This window comes from Mirounga angustirostris, unplaced genomic scaffold (assembly GCF_029215605.1).
Source record: "Mirounga angustirostris isolate CCGP_5_RB_7025 unplaced genomic scaffold, mMirAng1.0.hap1 SCAF_5, whole genome shotgun sequence".
Taxonomy (NCBI): Eukaryota; Metazoa; Chordata; class Mammalia; order Carnivora; family Phocidae; genus Mirounga; species Mirounga angustirostris.
The window spans coordinates 49,855,842-49,876,070 of record NW_026991713.1 but is presented as its reverse complement, the minus strand read 5'-3'; the positions used below and the strand labels follow the sequence as shown (position 1 = coordinate 49,876,070).

General features: G+C 42.3%; 1 long non-coding RNA gene across 2 annotated transcripts; it reads right to left on the bottom strand.

Moving 5' to 3' along the window:
• Nucleotides 1-3,938: 3,938 nt before the first annotated feature.
• LOC129045782 (uncharacterized) lies at nucleotides 3,939-20,090 on the bottom strand. Of its 2 annotated transcripts, XR_010411462.1 has the most exons (4): nucleotides 19,719-20,090; nucleotides 16,519-16,614; nucleotides 14,188-14,422; nucleotides 3,939-4,068 (listed from the first exon to the last, which is right to left on the bottom strand). It is a non-coding gene; the product is annotated as an uncharacterized LOC129045782 (long non-coding RNA). The 2 variants fall into 2 exon arrangements; XR_008505953.2 differs by lacking the exon at nucleotides 3,939-4,068 and having other exon boundaries at nucleotides 13,178-14,422; nucleotides 19,719-20,089.
• Nucleotides 20,091-20,229: the final 139 nt, after the last annotated feature.

Here is a 20,229-nt window from a genome sequence, read left to right as displayed (position 1 = left end):
CTCTACCTTCTCCTTTTGCTCCGTCTCTGCCGTTCCCTCAGATATTGCTTCCACATTCCCCTCTTCTTTTCCCTCTCAAGCCTCCCTGGATGAATTCATTTGCTCTCATGGCTGTGTCCGCCCTCTCGTTTCTGATGACTCCCGCAGTGCTGGGGGCCAGGCCCACCGGACCAGAGAGGCACAGTGGCCGTGGCATCCATCAGTCACACCGCTGACCAGCTGAACGGACTTGGGGCAAATCGTTGACCTACGCAAGTTTCAGCTCCCTCCATTGTACAGTGAGACTAATAATGTATAGCTTAGAGGCTTATTGTGGGGATTGAAATAATGCAGATAAAGCACAGCTCCTGGCACATATAAATGACTCAATACATCCTAGTGCTCCTGGTGTTGCTCATGGCAATGATATTTAAAGGTGGCTGCGACTCAAGCCCTGATGGGTCTTTGTAAGGTCTCACCCACACGTGCTACCTGCCATCAGCTAGTGGTAGTAACTGCAGAATCTGTGTCTGGCCGCTGAGCTTCCGTCCACACTCACAGCATTTCTAAGTGTTGCATGGTCTCTGCACCTCTCATTTATAACCCACTTCCCGCTTCTATCTTTACTTCCTGACTTGAATAATCTTCTATTCTAGCTGACCTGGTCTTCCCGAGGTCTGCAAACCTAAAGAAGCCCATTTTTAAACAGTCTCCCATGCCTCTGTAAGACCCAGTTAATACTAACGTTCTCCATGTGTCTTCGTGCAGGATTTGTCACAACTCTGTTAATATCCAGCAAAGACAGTGTGAGGGACACTATGCAATAGGATAAAGACCAGGTCCTTGCCTACTTTTCTACCTTCTCCACTCTCCCATAAGGGCGCATGCACCAAATGAAACCACTGACAATTTCCAGAAGGTACCATGCTGCTCCAGCTCCTCTGTTCCAAATAGCTTGTCCCTGTTGCTACCCTCCTCTGTGCAACCGCCCCTAACCATCTCTCCCCCAGCCCCTTGCCGAATTCGCTACTTCCATAACTCCTGCAGCTCTGATCAGCTTTTTCTACAAAGGATTGCCTCTCAACCATACTGAACTTCACTTTTGTCATGTCTTTGTCTCCAGAGTCTAGCACAAGGCCTGGCACATAGACCTTTAGCACCTTTACCGTGGACCAATAGATAAATACGAAGCACTAGAGAAATGCTTCATCAGAATTCCACTAGGGGTCACTTTCTTTACATTTTCGGAAGAGACCGTGCAGGCACTTAATAATCAATTCTTTATGACAAATTTAGCTTTGTGTTTAATTTTTAAAGTCATTTATTGTTTATTTAATGGAAACTGAAATTCTGCCGTGTCGTACAAGCCTCGGAGCACTATACGATCTGCAGCTTTATCTGGTTTTGTGGATAATGTCAAAATTCATGTTTGGGCAAAGAACAAAATTGAACGTGGCATTTAATTTTGCATATTCAGAATTCAGATCACTGAATTTATATGAAAGTTTCTTCCATATTTTTAGGTTAATATCTTTCGATAGGGATATTAATATTTCATTATTTCATTTCAAATACGTTTGCAGTCTATCCCAAAGACCTAATCTTCTAAAGCTTTATTTCTTTATTCACCTCAGTTGCAAAATTAATGGTGTATTCCTACCAATCATCTTGATCTGCCTGGCTTGCAGTGGGCACTATAATTTTTATCATTATCATTATTGTCTCTAGGAGAAGTGGCTACACAGAATGAGAAACTTGTCTTCTAGGGAGGGTCAGGGAAGGCTGCCTTGAGAAGACTGCACTTGTACAAGGATCCGAAGCAAGAGAGAGCCCAACATATGGACGAACTGCACGAAATTCAGTGTGGCTGAAGCTTAGGATGAAAGAGGGCAGTGGTGGGAGGGAAGATAAACTCAGGGGTTACCTGAATGATCTCAGTAGGTAGCTGGTACAAGCCAGCTCAGAAAGAATCTTTTAATCATGTTTCACGCTACAAGCAATGAGAAGCCATTGATGGGGTTCATTCTAGGATGACTCTGGTTGTGTTGTAGAGAATGGATCAGAGAAGCATAAGAAGGGAGTCAGCAAGACCTTTTAGGAGGCTGTTCAGGAAGACATAATGGTGGCCTGGACTGGGGTGGTCCAGAGAAGTGGACAAAGGAAGCATATTTTTAGGAGGTAAAATTCATACAACTTCATGAGAAATTGCAGGGGTAGGAAGGGCAGAGAAACCCAAGAGTTGAGGATGCCTCTAGGGTTCTAGCCTGGGCAATCAGGTGGAGGAGAGTAATATTCAAGGAGCTAGTAGAGGAAGGCAGGTGTGATACACCAGTCATGACACCTCTCCATGATCCTGGCAGCTGATACTTTTCACCCATTTCTCTGCTCATTCAGTGTATCATTGCTCTTTCAGTTGGAATACATGGAAGAACCATAGACTGTTGGAGCAGTACAGGATCTCACAGATTAGCAACAACGTCATTTTTTAAAAAATATTTTACTTATCTACTTATTTGAGAGAGAGAGAGTGAGCAGGCGGGGGGGGGGGGTGTATGTGGGGAGAAGCAGAGGGAGAGGGACAAGCAGACTCCATGCTGAGCATGGAGCCCAATGCAGGGCTTGATCCCACAACCCTGAGATCATGACCTGAGCCGACACCAAGAGTTGGATGCTCAACCAACTGTGTCACCCAGAAGCCCCAGCAATAGCCTCATTTTATACGAGCTTTAAGAGTCACAAAGTTCTTTGGCCTTTTGTGGTCCTCCTATACATATAAAACATCTCAGGTACCTAGGCTGTGTAACTCTAGGAAATACAGTGAATACCCAACTATTTCTAGGTATTTCTAGGAGGATGTTTACATGGCCTCTTGTCATCTAGAGCCCCCAATGCTCGGTCCTTTCCTTAATCTCCTCTGACTGCCACTTCCTTGGCTCCCCTTTATGTTCCAGTTCTCTCTCAATCCCTTCATTCTAATTTGGCTATATCGCCCCAGACATTTATTTCTAGGACCTATGAATCCAGCACTGTTGTCTGTAACTTGCTTTATAAAAGTAGGGTTACTAAGCAAATTAAGGAACTTTAGACTCAGATGTCAGACTGTCCCTTATTCCTACTGGTCCTATGGGCCAGCCTCCTTGGCCTGGCCAGCTGCCATACTGGTAGGCATGCTCTCATTTACAATAGGTGTCTTCACCTGGCTCCTCTCCTCCCTATCTTTTGGGAGCCCAATCCTTGTCTCCAGCCCCTTTCCCAAATCAGTAATCATCCAAAGAAGTCCTCTAGGGACAACACCCTTTTCCACTTTATCTATAACTGTTTTATCAGTTTCATTTACTTATGTTTACTTTTTCTCATCCTTGCTAGACTCTGAGTCCTGGCTTTGCATGGCCCAGGGTTTCCCCAAAGCTGTTATCTCTAGATGAACTCTGCCACACTTTTCAAATAGCAATTATTTCCTTCTTTCTGTCTGTACTCTTATTTTAATGAGAAAACAGAAGCCCCCCAACTCGAAGTGCATAGCTTGTCAGTAATAGATTTTAGAGCAGAACATCTTTTTCTGAGACATCTGACCTTGAATCCAGTATGCTTTCTGTACAAATCTCTCTTGTCTTTTAGCCTGGGCTTCCTTGAGGGTGTGTAATTGCTAACTAGTTCAGCACAGTGCCTGGAACAAAATATGACCATGCTCCGTGAATGTTTGCTGAATGGACATGCTTCATCCCCATTCCCTCAGAATTCTTTAAACCCCACCTATCCAGTCTTTCTGGTGCCAGTGACCAACTGTGACCATTAGAGGGCAGCAGAGGTACAAAAGCACCCCGGAGGGGGATGCTGGAAGTCCCTCAGAAACCTCCAAAACAGAAACGTCACAGAATACAAAGTGCAGGGCTGTCAGGGTTAGGCAAAACAAAAACAAAAACAAAAACAAGAAATAGGAAACTCTGGGAATACTTACATTAGAAACTTTTCGTTGCTTATCTGGAAGTCGAATGATCTGGGTGTCCTGTATTTTACCTGGCAACTCTACCAAGTGCCATTGCACATGAACCTCACATTAAAGAAGGGGCTTTGGTCCTTCTCAGGAACCTGTTGGAAGGAATTTAATGGGGAAGGCGTATGGTGAGCTTACAGAAAACAACCGTGGGTGCTCATCACACAGGGGATTAACTAACGTGTTAGCTCAGCCGATGTTCGAGTCTGCCCTGCAGGAGAAAACTGTCACGGAACCTGCAGTGATCAGGGTCACAGATCCCTCCTCTCTCCCTTCCTGCAGGAGACATGATTGCCTGTGCAACCAATGCAACAGATGGTAAGGCTGAAAGAAGACGGGCGACATCTCTGCATGTGGGCACGGATTGGGCAACCATTGTGTAACTCCACAGTGACAGCTGTACCTTGCCTTCACCCTCCTCCTTGATCTTAGCATCTTTCAACTCGCATGACAACCAAGTCTCTTATTCCAGAATCTGCCATTTTCCACATATTTGTCTTATGACATTTCCTTTCCCCAAGGTTCATTTACTTTTTAGAGACCTCCTGAAATTATGCTTCTTAAATGTACCTTTCTCTAATTAAGCAGAGACATCCATTCTTAATCCAACTGATAAACATAAACATTGAGTACGTTGAGACACATTTGTTCAATACACATTGATGGAGGGCCTAATAGGTAGGAGAAAGACTTCATTCACCCTTAAGGAACTTGTGATGTAAATAAAACATTGGAAACCAGAAAGGAACCCATCTCCCCTGTAAGAAGTGATCGATCCAGGTTGGAGAGAACGACTGGTTCCTTTATAAATCACTGCTCTCATATTCCTATGAATTTACTTTTGGAAGTGACTTCAGAGTAAGAAAATTCATGAGTAAGTTATAATTGATCTATGGAATTAGGGAAGTTATCAGGAGAGGCTTCTTTTTTTTTTTTTAAGATTTTTATTTGTTCAGAAAGAGAGAGCAAGACAGAGAGAGAACAAGGGCAGGGGGCAGAGGGAGAGGGAGAAGCAGAATCCCTGCTGAACAGGGGCTCGATCCCAGGACCCCAAGATCATGACCTCAGCTGAAGGCAGACACTTAACTGACTGAGCCACCTAGGTGCCCCAGTAGAGTCTTCTTTAAATTCTTCTCAAGGAGCAGTTGCTTGCTTCCTCTTTTCATGCAGGAAGAACTGACCAAATCTAGCCTCAGTTATCATTCTGTATATATCATTTTATTTTTTAAAGATTTTATTTATTTATTTGACAGAGAGAGAGACAGCGAGACAGGCAACACAAGCAGGGGAATGGGAGAGGGAGAAGCAGGCTCCCCGCCAAGCAGGGAGCCCGATGCAGGGCTCCATCCCAGGACCCAAGGATCATGACCTGAGCCGAAGGCAGACACTTAACGACTGAGCCACCCAGGCACCCCATCATTCTGTATACAGAAGCAACTGAAATACACACACACACAGCTGCATGGCTTCAGGATGAACAGATAGTACTGATAACTGGCTGGAGGAGGAGGCTTCCCAGAATCCTAGAATGTTAGTACTTCAAAGGCTAGGTATCCATCACCTGGCCCAACTTTCTTACTTACAGATGTGGTAGCTGAGGCCCAGATATTTTTTTAAAGCTTGGTGTAAGGTCCAACACCAAGCTTGGACATGAGCCCAAGACTCCCATCTGTGTCTAAGATTAGGTTGTGAAGGACTAGATATGATGCACGGTGATGTCTAGCTGCTAATTCTTTTTCTCCTGGAAAACTTTCTTAGGTCCTTGGCTTGTATGATGACTTTCACCCTGGCGGGTAAGGAATGTTCTTTAGAGTTCACACTCCCACCACCCCCTGCACAGTTTCATCAACTATCATTGTTTTAGGCACTATAAAAACTACCTCTTCAACTCCCAAATCTTTCTCTTTTGTTCCGACCATTTCCTAGGATGCATATGTTCAACTGTTACCTAGATATCTTTTTCCGGATGTTCCATAGACATCTCAAAGTGTCCAAAATGGAGCCCTTATCTTTTCCATTAGCCTCCCACACACTGGGTTCTCTTCTTGTGTTCCACGTCTTAGATAGTGACGTCATTATCCATCCAAGTCTCCTTGTCCCTACCCCCCCCCCACATGCAAACCGGTCACCAAGCCCTCTCAAGTCTGTCCCCTTAACACCTCTTTACTCATTGCTTCCTCTGCATTCACACAACCCTTCCTTAGTTGAGGTCAGGAGTTAGAGAATCACATGCATACAGGAAGTAAACAAGTGAGAGGGGATACATGCCATTAACAGGGGACAGTGAGGACTGTGACCAGTTAGAGATAATGGGCTTCATGTAAAAGGGAACCAAAGAATGTGGTTTAAGTGCATTCTATGAGGTAATGCAAGCCCAGTATTGCCAGATATTCTAAATTGAGAAGCCTAATTTTCATATGAAATATTCTGATTTTTTTTTAAAGATTTTATTTATTTATTTGAAAGAGAGAGAATGAGAGAGAGAGAGAGCACATGAGAGGGGGGAGGGTCAGAGGGAGAAGCAGACTCCCCACCAAGCAGGGAGCGAAATATTCTGATTTTTAAATGGGGCAAGATATTTAACTTCTAAAAGACGCAAATATTGGATAGAAAACAAGCATACCTTCCCTGTCTCCCCACTGCCACCACCATCACTGTGCTTTACCCATCCTATAGCTCTTCGTCTAGCACAGTGCCTGAAACACTAGGTGATCAGCCAATGCTTAAGTGAATGAAAATGGACTGTGAGGTTGTAGGAAGCAAGCTATTATTGAGTTGTTTAGTTTAAACTTAAAAAGTAATTGTAATTACTGGATCATTATGTACACATTTTAGTGAATGAAACAATACAAAAGTATTTCAAGAAAAAGTCAATTATTTTCCTGCTCTATTCCCGTACCCTACAGGTAACTGATACTAACAGTTTAGTGCTTATCCAGTTTAGTATTTTTCCCATGGCCTTCAGACAATTATGTGAATTTTTGTTTTGTTTTTTAAAAATGTAAAGATACTTTACATATTACTCTGCAATGTGCAGCTTTCAGTTAATTATCCAGCATCGCCATCCTTTGGCTTAATAACTATCCATCTAACTTCATTCTTTTTAATAGCTGCAGAATGCTCTTCAATATAATTTACCAAAATTAATTCAACCACTTCTCTATTGATTAACAATCAGATTGTGGCTAGCTTCTTTTTGGTCTAAGAAAAATGTACAATAAATAACCCTATGAACTTACACAGGGTGCTTCCATACTTTCTATTTCTATGAGAGAGATTTGCCAAAATGGCATCATTATATTAAAGGATGTGTTAATATATTTTATTTTTTTTAAAGATTTATTTATTTATTTGACAGAGAGAGACACAGCGAGAGAGGGAACACAAGCAGAGGGAGTGGGAGAGGGAGAAGCCGGCTTCCTGCCAAGCAAGGAGCCCGATGCAGGGCTTGATCCCAGGACCCTGGGATCATGACCTGAGCCGAAGGCAGATGCTTAACGACTGAGCCACCCAGGCACCCCTGTGTTAATATATTTTAAAAGACACTATGCAATTACTTTCAAAAGGTTGTAGCAATTCATATTCCCATCAAGGCCTTTGGCAGAGTAAACAGGGAAAGTCCCACTGGGAAAACAATATATGAGCAAGACTCAAAGATGGTGAGGGAGCTAGCCACACAGATCCCTGGGCAAGACAATTCCAGACAGAGGGAACAGGTCGTGCAAGGGCCCTGAGACTGATGTGTTCAAGGAACAAGAAAGAGGCCAATGTAGCCAAAGCAGAATGAACAAAGGGAGAACAGGAGGAGATAGAGTCAGTGAGATTGATGGCAGGGCAGAGCACACAGAAAATTACAGGCTTTTGCCTTTACCATGAGTGTGATATGGAGTCCTCGCTGGGTTTTTAGCAAAGGAGTAATATAGTAAGACCTGTTTTAAAGGATCACGATGGTTCTTACATTAAGAAATGCTCTTTAGGGACAGCACTGGAAGCAGGAGACCAATTAGGAGGCTATTGCAACAAGCTAGCACAGAAAGGAAGGCAGAGATGAGACTAGTGGGAAAGCAGTGGGGATGGTGAGATGTGTTAGATTCTGGGCATATTTGAAGGGAGGGCCAGTGGAATTTGCTGATGGATTGGTGACGGGGTATAGGAAACAGAGAGGAGTCAGGGATGAATCCAGAGAGTGTGGCTAGAGCAACCAAGAGGATGAAGTTGCCATCCATTGTGATGGGGAAGACTCTAGGTGGAGCAGATTTGAGGGGGAAAAGGTCAGGAATTCATACTTGGCCATATTAAGTGTTAAATGTGTATTGGTGATCTAAAGAGAGGTGTTGAGCAGGTAGTTGGAAATACAAGTTTGTAGTTCAAAAGAGAGGAACAGACAGTAATACAAATTTAAGAATCGCAGCATATTAGACATTGTGTAAAGGCAGGAGACCACGAATGAAGAGAGTGTAGAGAGAAGACCGAAGACAGAGTATTCAGGGAGAACCGGGGAGACCAGAAAAGGAGACTACTCAGAAGGAGCAGCCACCAGAGGGGGAGACAATCAAGAGATGGCGGTGTCCCAGAAACCAGGGACCAGAATGTACCAAGGCAGAAGGAGAGATCGAGTGTGTCAAATACAGCTGACAGGTCACGTGAGAGGGACAGCTGAGAACTAGCTGGCTGATAAGGGCCCCTCGACAATGCTCACAGCCTAGTCCCCAGAACCTGTGACTATGGTAACTTCCATGGCAAAAGGGACTTGGTAGATGTGATCATGTTAACGATCTGGAAATGGGGAGATTATTCTCGATTGTCCGGGTGGGATCAATGTAATCACAAGCGTCCTTAAAAGCGGGATGCAAGAGGTTTGGGGTCAGAGGCAGAGAAGGAGATGGGACAGTGGAAGCAGAGGTTGGAGGGATGTGGCAAGGACCGCATTGTCCCCTAGAGCCTCCAGAAGGAAGGCAGTCCCACTGACCTGTTTTGAATTTCTGACCCCCAGAACTGTGTGATGATAAATTTGTGTTGTGTTAAGCCACGAAGTTTGGGGTACTTTGTTACAGCAGCAATAGAAAACAAATACACCAACCACTGGATTTACCCATGTGAATGTCACGTGGTGACCTTGGACCAGAGGAGTTTCAGGGGAATTATGAGGAAAGTCTGACTGAAGTGGGCCAACAAAGTCCAGGAGGACATGTAGGACCTTTGGGCAAAATCAGTTAAAAAAAAAAAAAAAAAAAAGCCTGCTTCAGGCTGGCCAGTTGGAAATAGTGATGCCTCAAGGCAGATCAATTTCAAATGTTGTTCCTCAAAAATGACAAAGTCCTGTGTCAAGCATTTTGCTTGGCAAACAAAGAATGAACTAGATTTCAGCCTCTACCCATGTCTCCTCTACCAAATGCCTTTGTGCAGAGCACAAGTTAGCACTGCAGGAGAGGAATCAAGGATTCCTTTCAAGTGGTTTTGCTGCAGAAGAGCTACGAAGTGGGTTGGTGGCTGGTAGGGGAAGTGAGGACAAAGACAGGATTTTTAAGGTGGTATAGTTGTGTGATGATGGAAATAATTCATCAGAGAGAGAAATGAATGATACAGGAGAGAGGGGAGGATGGCTGGACTGATGTTCTTGAGTCAATGAGGGGGGCTAGGATCTAGACTATAATCTAAATGAGGACCACAGCTGAGGGCTTCATATATGATAAATATCAATAGGAAGGAATACGGCACAAAAGAAGACAGTGAATATGAATAATATGTTCACACTAGGAGGACAATGAACACAAAAGGAGAGAAAGTGGAGGATGTGAGGCCAACCAGGACAGAGTTGTAATGAGTTAGGTGAGGAGGGACAGAGGAAGGTGTCGATGGAGCTTTGAGACTCATAACTCAGAGCTCCTAAGGAGGGCCCCAAGCGTCTGGGGGGCTCACTCTTTGAAGTGACTTCCTTTAGTCTTCTTAGACCCTTTCTGGTACCTGGGACCGGCTGCCATTGGATTGGCATCCATCTGATTGGGGCGCATCAAGACAGAACAGGGGCCCCGTGTGGGCTCAATCAGTACCAGTTTCTCTTTTGGGGGGATGATCTCCCACCTCCTGTCCAGTGAATGGACTTGACCAGATCTCCCCAGTTGCTCCATGATTCATGCTTATGCGGTCATCCTGGGGTTCTGCGGCTAGGTCCTCGTTCTGGGAGGGTGACCTGGCAAGCCAAACACACTTACTGGGAAATGCAGGGTGTTTTGTTTTGTTTTTGTTTTTAGGATTGTGTGAACACGAGGTTGGACTGACAGAATGACCCTGGCATGCTGATTTAGGGTAGCTTCAATTGTTTATATAGACAGGGGCCCTGCAAAAAGTATTTGCACTTGGCTCCACACACTTTGGGAAAGGCACTGATTGTGACACAGTCATAATGAAGGGGCAATCAAAGAGACATTTTAGGGCGCCTGGGTGGCTCAGTTGGTTAAGCGACTGCCTTCGGCTCAGGTCATGATCCTGGAGTCCCTGGATCGAGTCCCGCATCGGGCTCCCTGCTTGGCAGGGAGTCTGCTTCGTCCTCTGACCCTATCCCCTCTCATGCTCTCTCTCTCTATCTCATTCTCTCTGGCTCAAATAAATAAAATAAATAAATCTTTAAAAAAAAAAAAAGATCTTTAAAAAAAAAAAGAGAGAGACATTTTAAAGGAAAAGGAAGAGGGGCACCTGGGTGGCTCAGTCAATTAAGCATCTGCCTTTGGCTCGGGTCATGATCTTGGGGTCCTGGGATCGAGTCCCGCATTGGGCTCCCTGCTCAGCGAGGAGTCTGCTTCTCCCTCTCCCTCTGCCCCTACCGCTGCTTGGTTTCTCTCTCTCAAATAAATAAAATCTTTAAAAAGAATAAAGGAAGAGGAAGAATAGACACAACTTAGGGATTAATTAGATGTTCTAATAGCTGAGTGTCATCTTTTTAGGTGAATCCCCCCCACTACAGACATAGCTCAAACCCTGTGCTTACCTCCATCATTTGGCAATGATACAATTTAACAAAGAGGTAATAGGTGAAGCTTTTTTAAGAGCAATGTGGGAGCTGTAAGGAAGTGGTTTTTCTCAAAATATGAAGTAGTGGTCAAATATTATGGGGAAGGTGTCAGCCAACAATAATCCTCCCCAAACAAAGCTAGCCGGGAGAGAAGTAAAGAACACTCATTTCTCCCATGTGGACTATTGATCTTAAACCACTGAGTATGGAGTTCTTACAGGTTGATCCAGCAGCTATGTGAAAAATAAGAAGCCTCCGCACAATTTGAGTTATTTATCACTTATTGATGACACCACCTGGGTTCAAATCCTGGCTGGGCCACTTCCAACCTTAAGCCAGTTATAGAACCTCCTCACAGCGGGTTCCTCACAAGGCAATTGGACATTTTATTGGTACCTACTTCACAGTTGGGAAGAGTCAATGAGTTCATTCACTAAAAGCACTTCATGGTTGACACATCATAAGCACTCAAAATTAGCTATTATTCTTGTTCATAAATAAAAGGAGAAGATAAAAATACATAAATGTTCTATTTTTCTCAGTGTGAAAACATTTTCTGTGCCCACTCCAAATTCTGTTTTCTTCTATTAAAAATGGAATTTCACAGATTTTTTAAAAATGTTTTTTTATTTATTTACTTGAGAGAGAGAGAGAGAGAGACAGAGATAGCTAGAGAGAGAAACGAGCTGGGAGGAGAGGGAGAAGCAGGCTCCCCGCTGAGCAGGGAGTCCGATGCAGGGCTCGATCCCAGGACCCTGGGATCATGACCTGAGCTGAAGGCAGACGCTTAACCAACTGAGCCACCCAGGTGCCCCTGGAATCTCACAGATTTTATATCCCTGAATGAAATAAGCCATTGGGTAAAATGAGCTGTTGTTAGAACGTTATGGCTTTTTTTTTTTTTTCAGGAGAATTTTCAAATTCTTTTTTCTACTACCCTGCATATGATTGCTTTATCCTCAGTGTACTTCTCTTCCTGCATGCTACTCATTCCTTAGCTTTTTGCTCCTTATCATTCCAATCTAGTTCTTTGTATCTTAATTTTTTCTAATGCTTCATAAGCTGGGTGATTTTTTTTCCCTGTCTTTGGCCAGAAGTATGCGTCATATGCAGGATCTTCTCACAAATGCAGGGGATTTTCCAGCCATTTAAAATGAGCCCAGGAAAACACACCTGCTAATCTGAAGGCAGTCTGACTTCTGCAACCAGGCTGACCCTGTGGAATGCTCAATTAGATTTCCAGTCCATGAAGTCAGTCTTCTTCATCTTTTGCTGATTAGGGATTGCATAAGCGCTACATTTTTCACTTGCTCCTCGGTGTGCCTTTCTTCCATTCAATAATTCATCCCAGAGCCAATATAACACACTATCTCATCAATGTCAGTTTAATAATATCTCTGCCTCTATTTCCATCAATCACCGTTATCTGAAATAACAAACCTCTAGTCCAGTCATCCTCTCTCCCCTTGATCTCTTTTATTTTAGCCCCTCGTATTCATCACCACTTGATATTTATATTTATTTGCTCTTTGTCTATCTCCTTCCACTAGAATATGCAAGGACTTGTTCTGTTCACTGTTATTCTCTTGTGCCCAGAACAGTAATTGTCCTCAAATATGTACTGACTGAATAAATGAGGTGTAACCATTTGCTTTTCTCACTAATACTTTCCAAACTTTTGCTGCTTTTTTTCACTTATTATACAGAATGAGATCAGTAATTTCCATAACATGCCTAACAAATAAAGACCAAGATGGCCAATGAGGGATCAATCTGCAGCATCATACCTCTGTGGTAGCAGAGTTGATCTGCTTTTGCTTTAGTGCTTACCTTGCCTATTTGTTAGGAAAGGAGGCTCTAGAAAATATATTTAAGAAAGCAATAATTTTTTTAATCAACATATTCTCCTATAACTTAAAAACTTATATACTGAAACAGAAACATAAGGGCATGGATTTAGCCCCACAAATATTTTAGCTTGAGTAAAAACTTACATAATAATGCAGACTAAATTGAACTGTAATTGAGGTAACTGAGGCCGTTACTTTGTAACATTGAGAGAGAAGGGCTTAACATCAGTGGCAATTAATTACATCAATATTTCCACTGAGGTACCCATGTGGCAAAGAAGAGGGCACGAAGGCTTCATGGGATCTTACGGTATTACCAATCTGTCTCCTCAGAGGGAAAATTACTTGTATCTTTTACCTTAAAATTTATGTCAATTTTTCATTCTATATATCATTTTTTTAAAGATTTATTTACTTGAGAGAGAGCGAGAGAGCTTGTGAGCCAGGGAAGGGGCAGAGGGAGAGGGAGAAACTCAAGCAGACTCCTTGCTGAGTGCAGAACCAGACGCAGGGCTCGATCCCAGGACCCTGAGATCAGTGACCTGAGCTGAAATCAAGTGTTGGCCACTTAACTGACTGAGCCACCCAGGCACCCCTCTATACATCATTTAAAATATATATGTATAGGGTGCCTGGGTGGCTGAATTGGTTAAGCGACTGCCTTAGGCTCAGGTCATGATACTGGAGTCCCAGGATCGAGTCCCGCATCGGACTCCCTGCTCAGCGGGGAGTCTGCTTCTCCCTCTGACCCTGCCCCCTCTCATGCTCTCTCTCTCTCTCATTCTCTCTCTCAAATAAATACACAAAATCTTAAAAAAAAATAAATACATATATAAAGACATATCTTACATATTAAATAATATAGCATGAGTTAACTAGACACTCCCCAAAGCCTTTTATCTTCAGTCTTTTTGTCCCTTTTTGGTATATCACTACTTAACTTTTTTTTTTTTTTCACTACTTAACTTCTAAGAGTCTGGATTCCTGGTTGGAGAATTATGGAACTAGATATCAGCTCTTTGTGGGTAGGGCTTTATACTTCCTTAAATTCATTTTCCTACTGTACAATGTTGTCTCAGTGTTTCAGCATTTAAAACTCCACTGAATCATGCCTCCAGTGCAGTTTTCTAGCCCCTTGGCCCATTAACTCCCAATCTACATACTTTAACTAATTTGCAGGAACTTTTTTGGCAAGGGCTATAACTGTTTCCTTATGTCTCTCACTGTGCCCACCAGCACAACCATCTAGTATACAATCAGTCTTAAATCAGGAAGGATAGGCTAGGTTCTGCTGATAAGACAAACAACTCCATAATCTCAGCGGATTAACACAACCAAGATTTATTCTTACTTACTCAAAGTTTACTGTAGGCCTACAGAACTCTCCAGGGCAGTTGTCCATTATATGATGGCTCACTGTTGCACCTCACACTCCCACAATCATCAAGGTAAGGAATAATTAAGGATAGAGAGCTGAGCACCCACAGTCAAATACTTCCACCTTGAAGGGACATGTTGCTCTTATTTCATTGGCCAAAGCAGGTCAGATGGCCATGACTAACTTCAGGAAAGTACAGTCCTATTGTGTGCCTAGAATGAGAGGGGAACCAGGTATCAGGTGACGAGAGTACTACATGCCATACACATGCCTCTCTGTTGACTGAATGAAATTGAACACATTTTTACTATAATTTCTGCTCTGTATATAATTACCAATCTTTTCGGTTATCCTATTATTTAACTCATTTCTTGTTATGATTCTACCATTCCCCTTCAGACATTAATTTAACAAACAAAAGAGACAAAATGCTAATTCAAAACACTCATCAGGATAAATTCATCTGAAGTGCTTTCGTATAACTGCGAAACCATCCTTATCATGACTTCACATTAATTGCATGCTTTCCTTCATCACATTAATTAAACAGGTCACTAACCCTTCCTTATTCCCTCCCTGCTCTCCTGATAAAATGTTTAGGTTTTACTAACGATAACTTCACAGTTACCTGCCTTGATACCATCCAGGCATTCCAAAACAAATACATTTCCAAAATAACCAGAAGACACATTATATTTAACATGGGGAAAAAAACAACAACAAAAAAACTTCCACATGAGAAGCAGTATGAATGAGATACTGAAAATTCTTTACTTCGTGATTTAGATTGATTTATTTAACAAGGTTTTCCTAGGATAGATTTCAAGGGTACATTGAAATGAGAGCTTGATTAGTTTGAGATGAATAGCCTTGGTTTCAGGAGAAAATGGTTAAGCCTTTTAAAAACTTCTGTGGCTTCTCATTACCCTTATTGTGACCTCTCAAAGTACTGTGTGTTCTGGCTCCAGCCCAGCTCTAGAGCTTCATCTTGTACCTATTTCTTATGCTCTTGACTTCAGCTACTGGCCTCATGTCAATCCTGGAATCCCTCTTGTTCTTCCCCACTGTTTCCCCCATGACACTGACTTTCTGGAAAATCCAGGTCAGTTGTCTCAGAGAATGTCACACATGCCAGATCAAGTTACACATACTATGGCCTATTTTTGTACAGCACTAGGGCTAAGAATAGTTTCTATATTTTTAAAGGGTTGTAAAAAAAGAGAAAGAGGAGAAAGAAGGAAAGGGAGGAGGAGGAGGTGGTAGGAGAATTATGTGATAAAGGCCATATGGCCTGCAAAACCTAAAATATTTACTATCTGACCCTTTACAAAACAGTTTTCTGACTTTCTAGATCTTTCTGTTTCCTCATGGTATTATTTAGTTTGTACCTCAGTCTCTTGGATTGCAGGCAAGTTGGAAATTAGATCTGGAAATGTGCTGTCCAATATGGTAGTCAGGCAGGCACGTATAGCTACTGGGCACTTGAAATGTGGCTAGTCTAAGATGTGCTATAAGGGTAAAATATACACCAGATTTCAAAGATTTAGCATGAAAACAAGAGTGTAAAATATTTCATTAGTGATTTTTATGTTGATTACCATGTGGAAGTAAAAATGTTTTGGATATATTAGATTAAATAAAATGCATCATTAAAATTAATGGTACCTGTTTCTTTTTTTAATGTGGCTACTAGAAATTTTTAAATTACATATGTAGTTCACATTTTATTTTTATTGGATAATGCTGGTGTAGAGCCTTAATTAAAATCAGGTTAGGGGCACCTGGGTGGCTCAGTCATTAAGCGTCTGGCTTCGGCTCAGGTCATGATCCCTTGGTCCTGGGATCGAGCCTCGCATCGGGCTCCCTGCTCGGCCAGGAGTCTGCTTCTCCTTCTCCCACTCCCCCTGCTTGTGTTCCCTCTCTAGCTCTCTCTCTCTCTCTCTCTCTCTGTCAAATAAATAAATAAAATCTTGAAAAAAAGTCAGGTTAAATGTTTTTGGCAAGAATCCTTCATAGCTGATTTTATGTACATCATACCTCGAGAAACAGAACATCAGTTTGTCTCATTAATGACACTAAATTTGACACCTAATTAAGGGGTGACTGACAAAGATCTTCATTGTAAAAGTACATTTTTTCCTTTGCCATTTGTAATCTAGGATAGCCACGATACTATTGAGCCATGGTTTCCCACTGACTTTTCACTTAATGGTTTTAGTGTCCTTTGATGGTCCTCCCTTGAATCAGTTATGTCAGGGATTGCAAAACGGTGTTTTATATTTTAAGAATTTCTTTTTAAATTTCTTACCTGGCATTCTTTTCTTCCTTTTCTTTTTCTTTTTTTCTTTCTTTCTTCCTTAAAAAGGTTTTTTTGTTTTTAGTGAGTATCACAATGGACACATCCCTTAAAAAAAAAAGATTTATTTATTTCAGAGAGAGACAGAGTGTGTGGGGGAGGGGAGGGGGAGAGGGAGAGGGGAAGGAGACTCCCTCTGAGCATGGGGAGCCAGTGCTGTGCTAGATCTCTGGACCTGGAGATCATGACCTGAACCAAAACCAAGAGTCAGATGCTTAACCTCTTAACTGAATGAGCCACCTGGTGCCTCCACATCACTTTTTATGTACTCAGTGTGTTACAATCAAGTGCAGTAATTATTCTTTTTGATACTCAAATTTCCCTAAATTTGGCTAGAGGAAGTCCCTTCAAGCTGGCTCCTGAATCCTTTCATCATAACCCCATTGGTTTTTGAGGGCTTCCTTGCCATCTGGTACAAGAAGTCCCAGGTCTGCCTTGTATTTTCCTTGTTTTAGAGGTAGAAACTGCCGTTCCTTAAGAAGCCTCCATTTCTTTGAATGAGAAATGGTATTCCAAAACCAAGATCATGGTGGTAGATATGATCAGAGTTACTGGAGTGACATTATTTTCAGGCCCTCTTGGTAGACAGAACTAGAAAACATATTTTAAGAAATCAAAAGATCATATTGATGTTTCTAATTCAAGTTTAATATTGTAGGAGTTTCTCTTGTTTGATTTCTTTTCATGTACATTAAAAACCTTCATTTGATGAAACATAAAGACATTTTCTTATTTGCTTTATCCTACAACATGTAATTTCAAAATTGTAATAACATTATTAAAACTAACATTAACCATAGTGTGTGGTGAAGTTTAAGATTACTTTATAAAGGGGCACCTGGGTGGCTCAGTTGTTAAGGGTCCTGGGATTGAGCCCCAAGTCAGGTACCCTGCTCAGCGGGAAGCCTGCTTCTCCCTCTCCCACTCCCCTTGCTTGTGTTCCCTCTCTCACTGTGTCTCTCTCTGTCAAATAAATAAATAAAATCTTTTTTTTAAAGGATTACTTTAGCTCTTTTGTCCTCAGCATATACCCTACTAAAGGTATATAGTCAGAGTAACTTAAAATACTTATTTGAAGTATTCAAAAGTAACTTGATGTAATTATTTTCCCTGACAGATTATGTTATACATTTGAGAGACTCTTTGATTTGTCTGTTTGTGTTCAATTTTAGGTTTCCTTTTGGTTTATTTTTGAATATATGAAACATTTGCATGGTTCAGAAGTCAAAACCATTATAAAAAGTTAAACTCAGAGATCTTGTTCCCATCCTCGTCTCCTCTATCTTGTTTCCATTGTACCTGAGGTAACTATTTTAATTAATTTCTGGGTTTATCTCTCCTGTGTTTCTTTTCCTTCCTTCCTTCCTCCTTTCCTTCCATCCTTCCTTTTCCCCAAAACAAGCATACCCACATACACATAAATAAAACTATATGCACTGTTTTTGCTTTTTCTTATTTAATATATCTTGAAAACCACTCCCTATCAGTTCATAGAGATTTTCCTCTTTCTTTCGTTTTTAAAATTACTGAAGAATATTCTCTTGTGTGGATATGCCATAGTCTATTCAATAAGTATCTTAAACACATTTCTGCTGTTTCCAATCATTTGCCACTACAAAATTCACTACACAGTGAATAACCTCATGTCTGTGTTGTTTTGCGTTTGTGGAAATGTACCTTCAGGGTAGATCCAGGACTCTCATTTTTAGAAACATCCCAAATGATTTTGATGCACAGCCAGATTTGAGTACTGTTGCTTGCTGGGTAAAAACGGTAAAAATCGTATTCAGGAACATAGAATTGTTAACATTTTTTTTTTTAAGTGAAGAAACAATAGGTAAAGAAGCAAAGTTCTCACCATCCTGAATCCTCACTTACTCTACTTAGAAAAATGCAGTTGAGTTATAAACAGCAGCTTAACTTCTGGAGTCTTGTGCCCAAATCACCGAGTTGGTATCAAGAACATCCTATATAGACACACATAAGTGACCTGGATTTGGGCAGCAGACACCTTCAGTTTTGACACGCTGAGTCTGAAGTAGCCATGGGCCATCCAGGAGTGGTATCTAATAGGCGGTTGTGGGCACTGGTTTGCAGATCAGGTTAGGAGTCATTAGCATGTAGATGAGAGAGTAGGTGAAAGATGACTGAGGGGAGGATTACAGAGTGAGAAGGTGCTCAGGATGGAACCCTGGGGAATCCTAGTACTTAAGAGGATAGCAGAGGAACCCAAAGAAACTATCCATGGCTAGAGAGGTAGGAGGAAAACCTGAGAACACAAGTCATGAAAGCCGGGGAACAAAGTGTTACAGGAAGAAAATAGTTACCAATGTTAAATATCGTTAAGAGGTGAGGCAAGACACAAGCAAGAAGGTAGCCACTGGATTTAGCAACAAAGAGACCAGTAGTATGACAGGGCAGATTCAGCGTTGTGGTGGAAACAGTAGCCATTGGGAGTGTTAAGGAAGGAATTCAAGCTCACATAGAGGATCCTTGGCAACACCCGTGTTTTGTGAGCTGCAACATAGTTTTTCTAAAAGCAACACAAGGAGATACTTGTACCCAAACGGAAAAATCAATTTTAGTATTTTCTCCTATAGATTCTTCTTAAACCTTTGGCACTGGCTGTTGTTTATGTATATTAGAATCTATTATAAAATGCTTTGCGATTTAGCAAACAGCGTCTGCTTAGTTATTTTGGGTTTATTATTAATAGAGTGATTTCATAATAAACAGTATAAAAGTAGTAAGGTAGTGATATACTTTATGGTGTTCCCCAAAGAGTAACAAGGCTTTCAAATAGTATCCCCAGCATGTGTGGGAACCATGGCTCCAGAATAACTTTTTAAAGTCACTGTGATTCTCTTCTATTTCCCTTTCCCAGTCCCCCTCTATACTCTTGGCTATAAATAGATGCTTTTTTGCCCCACTGTGAGCAGGTGGTTGTCCAGCTTAAAGAAGCTTGGGAGACCAGTTTGTTCTCACAGAGGAAAAGATGAAAAAGACTTTGAATGTCATGTTATCCAGCAGTTCCCAAACCTGGCTGAACATCAAAATAGACAACCTGGGACGTGCATTAAAGAGACAGAATCCTGGGTCTCTGTCCTAGATCTCGATACAGTGCGTATGGAATGGTGCCTAGAGAACTGTACCTTGAACAAGAGCCTTTGATGATATAAATTCAACTCCTTAAGGAAACGGAGGACAAAAGCAGTCAGGAGTAAACGGGTCTCCCGACTGGAGATTCGCTGTTCTGTGCTTTGGGTGGTGGCCGGTTGTCCTGAAGGGCATCTGGGTTTTCGTTTTAGGGTGTTGGAGAGGGCTTGCTTTTCCGGGCTCTCTAGGCTCACTAGACATGGCCTTCCCTCAAGTTTCTCTCTCCGGAAGTGCTAGAGGTTCTGCGGGTGCTACACCTGACGCTGCCCAGCGGGCGGGTTAAGACCAGGCACCGCTCGGACCCTCACATCTGGTTGCCGTGCGCGCACGCTCTTCTCCAACCCCCAATCGCCCCGCCCTCATCCCGCCCCTGCGGAGTCTCATCCCCGCCTCCCACGGGAGCCTTGGGGCGGAGCTTCGCCGCTGCCCCGCCCCTCCGCACGCGCAGGCCGCTGTGGGGGCGTTCCCGGAAGTTCTTAATTTTCGGAGCTGATTGGCTGGTCGTGG